At 45.7% G+C, this 15,406-nt stretch overlaps 1 protein-coding gene across 1 annotated transcript in view; it reads left to right on the top strand.

Moving 5' to 3' along the window:
- LOC144487644 (uncharacterized) overlaps positions 1 to 12,338 on the top strand; it is a 64,886-nt gene extending 52,548 nt beyond the window's left edge. The window contains exons 6-7 of the mRNA XM_078205721.1: positions 12,039 to 12,102; positions 12,215 to 12,338. The gene's annotated coding sequence lies outside the window, so the exon portion shown is untranslated. The remainder of the gene's footprint in view (positions 1 to 12,038; positions 12,103 to 12,214) is intronic.
- The last annotated feature ends 3,068 nt before the right edge of the window (positions 12,339 to 15,406 follow it).

The raw sequence follows: 15,406 nt of genomic DNA, 5'->3' as shown, positions 1-15,406 counted from the left end.
AGAAACAGTGGCTTGGCCACGTTGATCTCAATTAAATCACATCAGCTCTGGATCTTTATAGGGATCCAAAATTCGCGCGGGAACATTTGATTATGCCTTTTTTTACACAATGTATAAAGTGGTCTGTCAGTTTCAAAAGTCCCTAGGAAGTTTCATGGATTAGCATTTGTATGGTGTGTGTTCGTGTTAATGGGATTACTTGGTCCTGCCCCGGTGTCTAAATGCGTTTCCCATTACTATCTCTATGTGTCCTCTTATTTAAATTGGTCCTATTGTTCCGTGTCTGTGTTTCCTGCTTGTGAGATTGAGTGTTAATGTCATCCTGTCCTGTTGGGTGTCTGGGGTATTTCATTCTTAACCTTTTATCCTTATCTCTTAGTTTATCAGATTTTTATGTCTGCCTTGGCCGAATTGGTAATATTTCAGTGATAGCTTGGTTTTGATAACCCACTCTCTGTCTCGTTTCATAGGGATCTTGATCTTCCTTGGCCAGTTTAAAATGCAGCTATGCGCTGTTGCTAGGCAGATTAGGGATCTTCCGTAGTTTCTGAAATTCGTGAGTCTCTCAGCTGTGCAGGGGGAGACCCGATCGAATATCCATCCGGGGGTGCCCCTCTGCATTGTTGGCCCGTTATGAGTGGTGCCAATTAGTCCAATAAAAATATGTTTGATGATGCAAATATGGTTTTCTGGAAAATTTCCTCCTTCAGTCCCTCCTCTCGTCCAGGGGGTGCCATTCATGGCTGACCCCCCATGGACGACCTTCAGAGGAACAGTGATTTGTACAGCTGTTGTCCTTGCCGTTGTTCCTCCTCTTCTGGGTCGTTGTTAAGTTCTTGCATCTGGATACTGGCAGTGGGTAGCATTCTTGATGTAATATTTGCACATATCACTTTAATACAGGTTAGGCCAAGGCAGAGTGTGAACAGGATGGCTACTACTAGGATTAATCCCTTCATAATATATGCTCCCCAAACTGTGTTAAACAGCCATCCTAACCACCCATCAGTCCCTGTTAACCCCTGTTTAAAGTTATCCAATTGCTTTTGTATCCCGGACATGGCTGCTGTTATGTTTAGTGTCTCGTCGTGTACGTATGTGATGCATTTTTCCTTGATGATGGTGCATACCCCCCCTTGTCTGGCTAGCTGATAGTCCACCGCATATCTCGTTTGTTGTGTGTATAGTCTGAGTTCTGCGAGTTCTTGGTCAATTGCGCCTAATGCTTGTAGGGTGTTGTTTCCTAAAATGGTCAGTCCACATATGAAGAAGTTCCTATTACTGGCACTGATCACCCCTGCGGCGCCTCCCAGGGATAGTGTCCCCAGAAATCCATATCCTAAAGAAGACCCTAGTGTGACAGGGGCCTGCCAGTCGGAGCAAAATTCTGCGCTGATGGCCCTGGTCACTATGCGTTTCTGGACATGCCCTTCACTTGGGCATGGAACCGTGAGAGGTCTGATTGTCCCTACAGAAAAGAACCTTGGAGGCCTGTCTGTGGCCGTCATATATACATTTTTAAATAAAAACACGTACCCGTCTTTAACCCGATAACATGCATTACCCCGGTGTCGTTTGACCGCATGGCCCCATCTTGTGGAACCTTCCCTCCCCCTGGACTGTCCACTTGATTGTACCTCTTGGTGAGAATCAAATGGATATGTCCCTGAGGCTGAGCTTACGTGGGTGCTGTTGCACTTGCCACACATAAGCTGCCTACCCGCGGTGACTGCAATGCATTTTTGTTGCTTGCAGTCACAAGTGAAGTGTCCTTCCCGGACCCGGCACTCCTGGAGAGCACAATGTGCCTCAGCGCACGAATCATTTTTAGGGACAAAGGCATGCACGCACCCCCATCCCTCTCCCTTAAAACATTGTGGGTAGTTCCCAAGTGTCTCCTCCGGTTGGGGTCCCGTCCCCCTTAGAATTCCCGGCTCAGTGAGCTCTACACACCTTCCTTGTATCCCTTGCTTAAAGTACCCAATATGTTCTTTGCAGGGTGCCCCCGATGTGTCAATAGTGAATAACTCTTGTGGGAGCCACCCTGGTGTTGCGATGAATAGGGAGTTTACTGATCGCGCTGAGGGGTAACAAGCGGTCCTATTCCCATAGATCTGGATGTGTGTTTTCAGGAATAGGTTTCCTTCCATGATTGGTGGTTCTGCTCCCCTAACCCCCATATGTTGGAGTGTATTTACAATGGTCAGGGTTATTATCAGATATGTCCCTGTTCCCATATCGCTCTTTTTTTTTCAACAGTATTTTACAATTACAGTATATACAGAAAATAAACAGGCAATTAAATTAAAAGTAGTTGGTTCCGACGTCTTGATAGTAGATCTGGTCCTGGTTCCTGTGGAAGTTGAATGAGCAAAACGGTATTTTTTTAGTTCATTTGTCCTCATATAGTTTTAATTGGGTCCAGTGTTTCCAGACCCCCTGTCCCCTTATATCTATACAGGCACAGGTATCTCCGCTAATAATGACCTCGTAAGGTCCGTGCCATCTTGGGGCAAATCCTGGTTTTGCAGGAAGCACTTTTGTTAATACCCGGCTCCCGGCTTTTGGGACTTCTGGTAATATTTCTGAGTCCCCCTCTGCGTCGACCTGTGCCTGATTAGAAATTACGGACCGGCGCATCCCCTTCAATTGGGTGCTAAGGTCTCGGATGTATTGTCGGATACATCCATTCATTTGTATGTAGTCTTATCAAAAGACATCGCTTTCCCCATTAAAATCACATGCCATACAGTTCCGATCTTTATATGAGTACTCTTACACTATCTCTAATTTGATCATTTGTTTGCGTGCAAGCGCTACACCACAGTACTTCACAAAATAATTATGTCTTTATCAATGCCCAATATAGTATATGAATATATCATACAAAGTTGGTTAAGGCTTTTCAGGATTTGATGTTATTCTTGTGTCTATATGGCAGTGCTATACTGTATAATAAAAATAATCAAGCGGCAGTTGTATCATACCACTTTACACATCGTACCCGTGATATCCAAACCCTTTTAATTCAAGCCGTTTCTATTTTTAAACTGAGCTCCAGATCGAAACCCCCGCACTCTAGGAAAAGTAACAGGCGCCGAATCAAAATCAAAGCAGGTACAATACATACCAGTTATTTGATTAGGAACATTTTGGTTTCTTAACTGGCTAGGTTTTAAGCTTTGCAGTGCTTTTATATTTGGCAAACCTTGAACCTTGATGGCTCATGAAATTCTGACGGCAGTACATAATTTTAACTAGTTCAGAATACTAAACTATCTGACGTTCGCAAATCGCGATATTCTGCGATTAATACTGTATTTCACTGACTTGATACACTTTAAACTAATTCATAGACCTCAGTCTTTTGTTCCTGCTTTTCTACCTTTCCACAAAATAACTTATTTTCTTCTCTTAACTCCTCAACTAACTCTTATAATTTCTACTTCAAGACAAAGGAAAGAGCACATGCTTCCTTCCAAGGTTTAAATCCTTTCTTAACATTAAAACAAACAACAACAAAGCATCCACGCAACCACTTTGTTTAAACACACACACACACACATGGAAGCTTCCAAAAGTCATTCCACAGTACATCCTTTTTCATTCAAACTTATCATTTCAGACTGGGATGAGTGTAAAACATTCAAAGAGAATACAGAACATTGATTAAGACAATCGCTTTTATTCTTCTTTCTTCCAAACTGTAATTAACTCAAAGCAGAAGTAAATTCAAGAAATCCTATCACTTTAATCTTTAACAGTTTTAACACTCTCCCAGCCCCCTGAGGCTAAACCAAGGTGCAATACACTGCACCCACTGCCTGTAGCAAACATTCCACAGGAACAAAGAGCTCCCTGCTCTCAATCTAATTACAACAACAACCACCTACATTCGACAAGCTACCAGATCTCACAAACACACTGAAATACAAAAACTAAGATCTCTCCTATCCATCTGCTGCCTTTCCCCTGGCGTAAAAGGCTTATAGGTTGCCTTTGGTTGTGCTAACGTCCCTCCTCTCGTGACTGGCGCTAGATTATAATTGTCTATGTTTTCTTTTGATGCTGGAGTGGCTGTATGTTTCTGCACTGACTCGTATGGGCGCCGAGGGTCCGTTTCCTCTGATCTCTGCGTTATCTCCGCAGTGTGGTTTCTGTATTCTAATTCCCTCACTCTCTCCTGTAATACTTTAATTTGTTCTGTCTCTTTGTGTCTCTCCTCCATTGAGGCATTTACTTCCTCAATTAGTCCAGCTAACTGGGTCACTAATATTACTCCCATTACTTTTGTTTTGTCCCGTTTAACTCCGTCTACCCACTTTCTTTGATCTTCTAAAGTTTGTGATGCGTTCCACCCGTTCCGTTTCATCTTTGCAACAATCGCTTCTCTGGCTAACAGATACTTCAAAATGAGAGCTACTGCAGTTTCTCCCTTAACAACGTGGTCTGCCATTTTTCTGTCTAGCAGTCCTGCAACCCCCGTATGCTGGCTGCTACAGTAAAAGTGCCTCAACTCTCTCCCTTATCTCCTGTCACTGATACTGCCCCAGCACCGTCTGTATTGCTGTAGGTTCTCGTAGTGAGGTTCCAGTGGGTCTCTTTCCCCTGGGCTCCCCCAACTATTCCTGACACCTCACGCTTGGACTATTTTGTGTTGTCTTATTGGGATGTGTGCTGGTTGTTTAGTGGGTTTGTCCGCCCCTGTTCCCAGCCCCTCTAAGTACAACGCCTCCCGCTCGGCCACCACCCCCACTAGCAGGGTTGATCCGTTACCCCAAAACCGGGTATCCTGCTATGGGCTGTGGTGTTCCCTACAGACGAACAAGGTTATCAAACTCCGCCCGGGTCCCTAATGGATCCTCCGTCGTCGTGTCTCTTGGTCAGGATGGATCGGGTCCCCTTTTCCTCAACACTTACACACATGTATTCTGTTATCAAAGCCCCTGTTATAGTTAGTAACTGTATCGACTCTGAGGTTGTTCGTCCCTTCAGAGTCAGTGTTGTTACCCGATTTACACTGTCCGTGCCTTGCACCCTGAGTGCCTGTGCCTCTTAGCGCCCGCTTCAAAACCCAACCTTAGCGTGGGAGATTTCTCCTCTTAACGTCCAGTTTAGGGTAGGGCACCTTGAGTCAAGCACTCCCTTGTCCTATTGCCTTGGCACAGACAGCGGTTTCATTTACAATCCTGGGTTAGTTACACCAATTAGTTCTGCATGCGGTACTTATCTTTATATTAGTCTTAATTCCTGTTATCAAATAGCCCAAAACCTGTTATCTTTACCTCTGGTCCTTTACTCCTATTAAAGTTAAAAGTTACTTACCTTCTTCCACGCGGTCGTTCTGACCTGTACCTCTTTAGTGCGGACTTCTGTTTCAATTTAAAAACTTAGGCAAGATTATACAGTTCTACAAGACAACAATACTTAAAACAGACAAACCCTAACCCTTAAAGGTACCTCACTTTGAACGGAGACCTGCACTCGCCTTTGACTGCTCTGGATTTGTATCAGATTCGTTTAAATTTGATCCCGACTTTCAAACTGTGGCCATCAGTCAGAAGTCAGATATCAAATCCTGCCGTGACTACGCCATTTTGTTGTAGGGAAATATCCCTTACCAGTGCAGAATAGAAGTTGAGTCGCAAATCAAGGTTCAAAGCGTGTCTTTATTGTACAATTACTGGGATCCCAGGGAGACCCCCGTAGCCAGCTCAGAAACAGTGGCTTGGCCACGTTGATCTCAATTAAATCACATCAGCTCTGGATCTTTATAGGGATCCAAAATTCGCGCGGGAACATTTGATTATGCCTTTTTTTACACAATGTATAAAGTGGTCTGTCAGTTTCAAAAGTCCCTAGGAAGTTTCATGGATTAGCATTTGTATGGTGTGTGTTCGTGTTAATGGGATTACTTGGTCCTGCCCCGGTGTCTAAATGCGTTTCCCATTACTATCTCTATGTGTCCTCTTATTTAAATTGGTCCTATTGTTCCGTGTCTGTGTTTCCTGCTTGTGAGATTGAGTGTTAATGTCATCCTGTCCTGTTGGGTGTCTGGGGTATTTCATTCTTAACCTTTTATCCTTATCTCTTAGTTTATCAGATTTTTATGTCTGCCTTGGCCGAATTGGTAATATTTCAGTGATAGCTTGGTTTTGATAACCCACTCTCTGTCTCGTTTCATAGGGATCTTGATCTTCCTTGGCCAGTTTAAAATGCAGCTATGCGCTGTTGCTAGGCAGATTAGGGATCTTCCGTAGTTTCTGAAATTCGTGAGTCTCTCAGCTGTGCAGGGGGAGACCCGATCGAATATCCATCCGGGGGTGCCCCTCTGCATTGTTGGCCCGTTATGAGTGGTGCCAATTAGTCCAATAAAAATATGTTTGATGATGCAAATATGGTTTTCTGGAAAATTTCCTCCTTCAGCCCCAAGTGCTATATCCAGCCGCCTCTTGAATGCATTCAATGTTTTGGCATCAACTACTTCCTGTGGTAATGAATTTCACAGGTTTACCACTCTTTGGGTGAAGAAATGTCTCCTCATCTCCATCCTAAATGGTCTATCTTGAATCCTCAGACTGTGATCCCTGGTTCTGGACTCCCCCACCGTCGGGAACATCCACCCTGCATCTATCCTGTCTAGGCCTGTTAGAATTTTATAAGTCTCTATGAAATCCCCCCTCATTCATCTGAACTCCAGCGAAAACAATCCTAACCGAGTCAATCTCTCCTCATACATCAATCCCGCCATCCCTGGAATCCGCCGGGTTAACCTTCGCTGCACTCCCTCGAGAGCAAGAACGTCCGTCCTCAGAAAAGGAGACCAAAACTGCACACAATACTTTAGGTGTGGCCTCACCGAGGCCCTGTATAGTTGCTACAACACATCCCTGCTGCTGTACTCAAAAACTCTCACGATGAAGGCCATCATGCCATTTGCCGCCTTTACCGCCTGCTACACCTGCATGCTTACCTGAAGTGACTGGTGCACAAGGACACCCAGGTCCCGCTGCACACTCCCCTCTCCCAATTTACAGCCATTCAGGGAATAATCTCCGCCTTGTTTTTGCTTCCAAAGTGAATAACCTCACACTTATCCTAATTATACTGCATCTGCCATTGATTAGCTGTCTCACCCAACCTGTCCAGATCATTCTGAAGGATCTCTGCATCCTGGTCGCAGTTCACCCTCCCACCCAACTTGGTATCATCTGCAAACTTTGAGATGTTACATTTTGTTCCCTCATCCAAATCATGAAGATATATTGTGAATAACTGGGGTCCCAGCACTGATCCCTGTGACACCCTACTAGTTACTGCCTGCCAATTTGAAAAGCGTCCATTAATTCCTATTCGTTGTTTCCTCTCTGCCGATCAGTTTTCTATCCATCTCACTACACTTCCTCCAATCCCATGCACTTTAATCTTGCACAATAATCTCTTGCGTGGAACTTTGTCAAACACTTTCTGAAAGTCCAAATATACCACATCTACTAGTTCCCCCTTGTCAACTCTGCTAGTTCCATCTTCAAAGAATTCCAACAGATTTGTCAAATCCACGCTGGCTCTGTCTGATCCTGCCACTGCTTTCTAAATGCTCTGCTATAAAATCCTTGATCGTGGAATCGGGACTTTTCCCCACTACCGGTGTTAAGCTTACTGGTCTATAATTCCCTGTTTTCTCTCTACCTCCCTTTTTGAATATTGGAGTGACATTCGCTACACTGCAATCTGCAGGGACTGTTCCAGAGTCTATGGAATCCTGGAAGATGATCACCAATGCATCTACTATTTCTAGAGCCACTTCCTTCCGTACTCTGGGATGTAGATTATCAGGCCCTGGGGATTTATCTGCCTTCAATCTCATCAGCTTTCCCAGTACCACTGCTCTACTAATGTTGATCTCCTTCAGTTCTTCCCTCTCACTAAATCTTGCAAACGCCAACATTTCTGGTATCTGATTTGTGTCCTCTTTTGTAAAGACAGAACCAAAGTATATATTCAGTTGCTCGGCCATTTCTTTGTCCCCTCTTATACATTTCCCCGTTTTTGTCTGCAGAGGACCTACATTTGTCTTCACCAACCTCTTTCTCTTTACATATCTATAGAAACTCTTAGTGTCAGTCTTTATGTTCCCTGCAAACTTACTTCCGTACTGTATTTTCCCCATCTTAATCAATCCCTTGGTCCTTCTTTGCTGAAATCTAAACTGCTCCCAATCCTCAGACCTATTATTTTTCTTGGCCAATCTGTATGCCTCTTCCTTAGAGCAGATATGCTCTCTAATTTCCTTTATAAGCCATGGATTGGCCCACTTACAACATCAGGTTAAAGTCCAACAGATTTATTTGGTAGCACAAGCTTTCGGAGTGTCGCTCCTTCTTCAGGTGAGTGAAGAGTTGTGTTCACAAACAGGGCATGCATAGACACAGATTCAATTTACAAGATAATGGTTGGAATGCGAGTCTTTACAGGTAACCAAGTCTTTACAGGTTCAGACAATGTGAGTGGAGAGAGGGTTAAGCACAGATTAAAGAGGTGCGAATTGTCTCAGCCAGGACAGTCAGTGATATTTTGCAAGCCCAGGCAAGTTGTGGGGTTACAGGTAGTGTGATATGAACCCAAGATCCCGGTTGAGGCCATCCTCAATGGATGAATGAAGACTGCTCGACAATCACCAGGCAGGAGTGTTCTCTTCCTGTCGGGGAACACTTCAGCAGTCACGGGCATTCAGCCTCTGATCTTCGGGTAAGCGTTCTCCAAGGTGGCCTTCACGACACACGACAATGCAGAATTGCCGAGCAAAAACTGATAGCCAAGTTCCGCACACATGAGAACGGCCTCAACCAGGATCTTGGCCTTGACTCTAGCTGCAAGCCTCTTGAGGAACCATCACCCTCACCAATGTCCAGAACAGAGAACTCAATTGTTTATGGGATGGACTCGGGGGACCCTGCATTAGGCTATCTGCCTGATGCTTCTAGATTGACTATTGCGTCTCTGTACTCTTTTAACCTGTAGTGTGATCGATCACCACCTTAAATGTGCGATCCATGAGTTCTCGGTCTCATAGCTGCGTCATATTAACTTCAGTTGTCTCACAAGCTCTGAAATCCAGAGCTCAAGTTTCTGGTGACACTTCCTTAACTTGTAGGCATGTAGGCCACAGGAAGCAACCACAACTTTCCACATGTTAAATGATGAACATTCCATGTCGCCAAATTATCCTGTCTGCCTTACCGTTACAGATTACCGATTATAAACTTGGAGATTAGAAACCCTAAACTGTACTGTTCCTAATACTACTAATAAAACCTCACAACGACTGCTAAGGTATCCGAGTTTTGAAAGTTGTGAGCAAAATGCTACAACCAGTCTCTTGCCTGTTTTCTCGGAATGTGACTGATCCATCGAGCATTAGATATTTTAAACTGGTCTACCACTCTCCGTGCTTTTTCAAGCTCAGTTAAGGTAGCTACTTGCATAAAAAGCACCTCCTCCCAATTCCCTCATTCACCAAATTCCCAAGTTCTCACCCTGTGACGAGCTGCAATCAGTGATCAGCTGCTGTTTTCATGCTTGCTCACTTAAAACAGTGTAAAGATTATAAGTAAAGATGGAGTGGAACAAGAAGGTTTGCAGAGTTTAACTATAATAGTGCATCGGGTAGTAAGATCTATGCAGAGAATGGTAGTAAAAAAATTAAAGGCTCTATCTGAACGTGCAAAACATCTGCAGTGAGATAAATGAAGTAGTCCATAGTTCCAAGGACTGGCAGAATGCATCAAACAGCATGTCGCTTCTGCTGTTCGTGACAGGCAAGGTATAGATTGTACTTAACCAGCTGGTGCTTGCAAAACCTCAGAACAGCGTCCAGCATTTGATGTGATTCTGCGATTTGACAACATTTGCTAAATAATCCTCATTATGCTAAAAGTAAAACTGATGGTGTCAGTCAAGCTCGCAGTGTAGCACCTTTGCATGCACTGGAAGTTACACATAGAAATACACGGGGCCCTGTTCATTGCAGAGAGAAAAAACATATGCACACATTTGTGCTTGTTGCAGCTAAACAGAATAAGTTTGCTGGTTCATTCCTTGGAGCAATGCCATTATCAATCAAAGTTAAGCTGCCTGGTTTAAGTTTTCAAACAAACAATGCTTGGCGATAATCACAAGAATACCAATGTCAGGGGAAACAAAAGTTATACTTTGAGAAGAGAGTGCGGATTGGTGAGCAAGTGGACTCTGGCAAGACAAAAAACTTGGACAAAATTTCTTCTTTCAGCAGTGCTCAAGTTCTGTGAAGCCTAGTTGCTATAGGTGAAGTTGTGGCATAACAGAGATAAATGATTTTGATCTAATCACCGTTACAGAGACAGAGGGTGAGATTTTCTGGCCACACACTCCGCAAAACTGGAAAATCCTGCCCGAGGTCAACAGATCTTTCCATGGTCCGCCCCTCGCGATTCCCGTGGCGGGTGGAACGGGAAAATTCACCCCAGAGTCAAGATGAGCTAAGTGAGAAAATAAATATTCCAGTAGAACAGAACCCTTCGAAAAGACAGACAGAACGGATAAAGAGGAGTAACCTGGACAGTAAAGGATGATATAAGGACAGTTGTGAGGAAGGATCTTGGCTCGGAAGATCAAGAAGAATCAGTATGGGTGGAAATTAGGAATAGCAAGGGTGAGTAAATACTGGTGGGAGTAGTTTATAGGCCTCCTAACAATAGTTGCACCACTGGACAGAGGAATAAACAAGAAACCTTTGGGGCTTGTACTAAAGATGATGGCTGAGATTTTCTGCTCCCTTTTGCATTGGGCAGGTTTGGTGGTGAGAGTTGCGAGAAGTCTTTAGGTGTGATAAATGACATAGATTTAGGGCGCGATTGCCCCTCCTCCCATTGGTGGCTGGTCACATTTCCTGTGTTCAACATCGGAATCTCAATGTAATATATTTGCATATCATTATCGGACCCATAAGTTGGAATCATGCCCCCACGTCAAATTAAACTCAGAATGGTTTCAAGAGACACAAGCAGACCAGACCTCCGAGGCCAACTTGGAGTTGAGTGAATTCAAGCTGGCACCTGTGAATCGGCTCTACATCTTCGTTTTGGGGTGGTGGGGGCACAGGCAGCCTTCTTGGCGGCTTTGTGGTGCCGGTGCTTCAATGCAAGCCTGAAGAGAGGGATATGAAGGGAAGCCTGGGGCAAAGGTTTCAAGGGAGGGGATGGAAGGGAAAGCTAGAGAACCGTCCAATTTTTGATCAGTGTAGGGCCCCCTGATCTCGGCACCTGAGATTGCTGGTTCACCTCTCCTTGCATGACATCCTGCCTCTTAACTTTCTTAAAACCCCTAATTTGTTAGAAAATACAGTGGGAAAACCTGGCGAGGCAGCTGGTGGGCTATCCTCCGTTTTTCCTGCCTGAGACAACACCTGGAAAAGAAATGGGAAAATTCTGCCCAGGAACAGCATATGGCAGAATGAGAGCTACTCTTCAGTGACCAGAAAGGCTGCACCGAATGATCTTTTGGCAAATGAGCTCTTCAAATTCAGATACACGCACTCAGATCTGATGGGACGCAAGAAGCTGATTTTTAAAAAAAATATCCATGCAAAATTATTTGGTATAATAAATTGCCTTGTTATATCATCAAAGGTTTCAAGATCTTCTTCATATATATGTCATTGTTATGTCATTGGAATAATGCTGATCTGTATCCACGTCGTAACATTGGGTATAGCAACGATAAGTTATTAACCGAGGCAACATATAAGAGCCACATCAGCTAATTCTACATGGCATTTTAACATAACAGCCCTCATGCTCTTCCATGTGTAATCGACAGCTGCAGGTACATTGTGGCATTTTTACAGCAGATGTAAATTGTGTACTTATACTACATCATCATATTTTCATAAATATGTTTTCCAAAATGAAAATTGCACTCTTTGGCAATTAATACTACTGAATTACGAATTTAGTTTACGATTCTGTCAGAATAAAAATGAAATGTTTGTTTATTTTTAGTGTTATTTTCGTAAAAAGCGGAAGAGATTAATGAAGGCTGAAACGCGGAAAAATCCAATTAATGGTAATGTTGGAATTAATGAAAATTTGTAAAGTTTGCAACCAATTTTGGAGATTAAAACATATTAATTGTGTAGTTATTGATAATTCTGACATTTCTCTACTCTTTGACTTAGAGTCAACTGAAATAGAGCAAGGCTGGAAATTGACAAATGCGTGCCCTTACGTAAATATAAACGAGGTTTACATCGCATGAAAAAGTAAGTTTTAAATTTCAAAAGATGTTCCAGAAAAGCATCAACAAGTACATGCCATTTTTCCTATTCATTTGCTAAAATCAGACATCTCAATGAAACTATAGTAGTTATTTTGGTGACTTCAGACAAAGGACAATCACTCTCAGATGTCCATGTAATAATGGTAGCAGAGCAATGATGAATAACTTTCATAGAGCACTATGAAGCATATGTAGCTGTCAGGAAAGCAATATGTTGAGCATCAAAAATATATTATACCTTCCTCAAGGAATAGTGTTGAAAAAATGATTATAAAGTGCACGTTGTGTGTAATGTTTCTGTTGCTGGCAGGAGCCAGGTTTTTGTCCAAATTAGCAATATGCAAACAAGATACAAATTTATCAAACTTTTCTCCCTTTCGATTCCTTACTTCAAGGGAAAATTAATGAGGATTTAGAACGTATTATTAGTTCAGGAATTAGCATGGTTTGTTAAAGGCACATTTAATTGGCCATTAAAGAAAGATAATGGAAACCTTACTCAAAGATGGTGATATAGTAGTAATCCGGAGGCCCAGGCTAATGCGCAGGTGACATGGCGACATATCCCTCCAAAGAACAGTACAGCACAGGAAACAGGCCCTTCGGCCCTCCAAGCCTGTGCCGCTCCTTGTCCAACTAGACCAATCGTTTGTATCCCACCATTCCCAGGCTGCTCATGTGACTATCCAGGTAAGTCTTAAACTATGTCAGCATGTCTGCCTCCACCACCCTACTTGGCAGCGCATTCCAGGCCCCCACCACCCTATGTGTAAAAAACATCCCTCTAATATCGGAGTTATACTTCGCCCCTCTCACCTTGAGCCCGTGACCCCTCGCGATCGTCACTTCTGATCTGGGAAAAAGCTTCCCACCATTCACCCTATCTATCCCCTTCATAATCTTGTACACCTCTATTCGATCTCCCCTCATTCTCCATCTTTCCAGGGAGAACAACCCCAGTTTACCCAATCTCTCCTCGTAGGTAAGACCCTCCATACCAGGCAACATCCTGGTAAACCTTCTCTGCACTCTCTCTAACGCCTCCACGTCCTTCTGGTAGTGCGGCGACCAAAACAATGCTGTGGGTCTGGAGTCACCTATAGGCAGCTTTCCTTCCCTAAAGGATGTTAGTGAACCAGATGGATTTCTATAACAATCAATTATCGTTTCATGGTCACCATTACTTAGACTAGGGGAACGCTCGGGGTCCTGCTCCAGGTGAAAGGCCTGAGCTCCGGAAGGGGGTCCGTCTCCCATGGACCGACCAGGAGTCCGGAGCACTTGGCCCAGTTGATCCTGGCGGAGGATGCGGCGGAGTACACCACCTGGCATTCTCGCATCCTCCGCAGGTCAGCCGGGTGCGTGAACATGAGGAGCACGTCATCGGCGTAAGCCGACAGGACCACCCCTACGTCCGGGCCGCGCAGAGTCAGACCCGACAACCTCCTCCGCAAGAGGCGCAGGAATGGCTCGGCGCAAATCGAATACAGTTGGCCGGACAAGGGGCAGCCCTGCCGTACTCCTCTCCCAAAGCGAAGGGGCGAGGACTCATCAGGTATTTCTTTCGATACCAACCAAATAAACAAACTCAAACTAACTTAGGGACAAATTAAAAGGGGCAGCTCCCCAAAAGGAAGGGGGAACAGCCCGAACCAAAAAGAAAGTCGCAAGGAAACTTAAAACATCAAACCAAAAGGTGATTATCAGGGTCAATAATACACCCCAGCCCCTGCGGTGCCCAGCGGTCGCGGAAGGCGTCAACTGCGCCGGTGGACACCGCATGCTCCCTCTCCAGAGACACCTGGCTGCGAATGTAGCCGCGGTCGAGGGGCAGGCAGTCAGGATGGACGGCCCCGTTGATCGCTCGCTGCGTGGACCTATTGATGGCGCGTCTCGCCAGGCCCAGGAGCAGGTTCACGAGGAGGTCGGCATCCCGATCCGCCCCTCTCCGCACCAGGTGCCCGTAGATCAGGAGCGTGGGACTGAAGTGCAAACAAAACATCAGTAAAAGGTGTTTGAGGAAACCAAAAAGGGTGTGCAGCCTAAAACACAGAACATAGACATGGTCCACGGTCTCCACAAGGCCACAGAAAGGGCAGTCTTGGGAGCCCGTGAACCGGAAAAACCTACGGTTGTACGGCACTGCTGCGTGCAGCACCCTCCACCCCAGGTCCCCAAGATAATTGGGGGAGATCCCTCCGTAGAGGGACCTCCACTGGGGACCTCCGCCGCCCGGCGGCAACAAGGCCCACCAAGATGTATCCGGGCGACAGGCGAGGACGCGGTAATGAAAGGTGTGCAGCAGCAGCCCGTACAGGAAACGCCTCCACGCGGTGGAAAAGGGCACGGAGGAAATTTCCGCGAGGCAGCACATGCAGTGGGGCATCTGACCCGGGGGCGGGGGGGGGGTCTAGGCTTTGGGCCAATGTGAAATTCCGTCCGAGCAGGGGAACGCTCGGACGGGATCCCACCGCACGCCTGCGCCGCCTCCAGACCGCGTGCGCACTCGGGGCCGAGCACGACCGTCCTAAGGTCTTGGATGGCTTTGGCCGCACGCCAGACGGCCACCCCCGCGCGCTCAGCCAGCATGTGGGGGCTCATCCAGTCCGCTCCTCCGCCATCCAGCACGTCCCCGATCCTGGTCACCCCGCCGTCCACGGCCCTCCTCTCCGCCAGCCACCTGAAGTTGTAAGGCTGGAGGTGCGGATTCCTGAGCAACGGCTCTCGCACAAGAGCCGCTACTCCTGACGGGGGAGAGCTGCGTCGCGAGGCGACTGCGTTCCAGACCGTAAGGAGGTCCTGGTAAAAGACGGGCAACTCCCGCAAGGAGGTCGGAATCCGCCCCAGGTTGATATGCAGGAGCTGCACGTCGTAGTTGAGGCCATGCAACTGGCGGAAAAAATACGTCGCCATCGCACACCATCGTGGAGGAGGCTCGTCGTAAAGGTATCTCTGCAGGGTCTGGAGGGGGAAGGTCGCTACCTATGTGCGGAGGCACACCAGACCTTGTCTGCCCTCCTCAAGCGGGAGATGCAGAAGCTCGGCAGAGACCCAGTGCAGTCGGTTGTCCCAGAAGAACTGCACGAGGGCT

Source organism: Mustelus asterias, unplaced genomic scaffold (genome assembly GCF_964213995.1).
Source record: "Mustelus asterias unplaced genomic scaffold, sMusAst1.hap1.1 HAP1_SCAFFOLD_948, whole genome shotgun sequence".
NCBI classification, from domain to species: Eukaryota; Metazoa; Chordata; class Chondrichthyes; order Carcharhiniformes; family Triakidae; genus Mustelus; species Mustelus asterias.
Note: the sequence above shows the minus strand (reverse complement) of the source record. Positions and strands in the feature narration are given on the sequence as shown.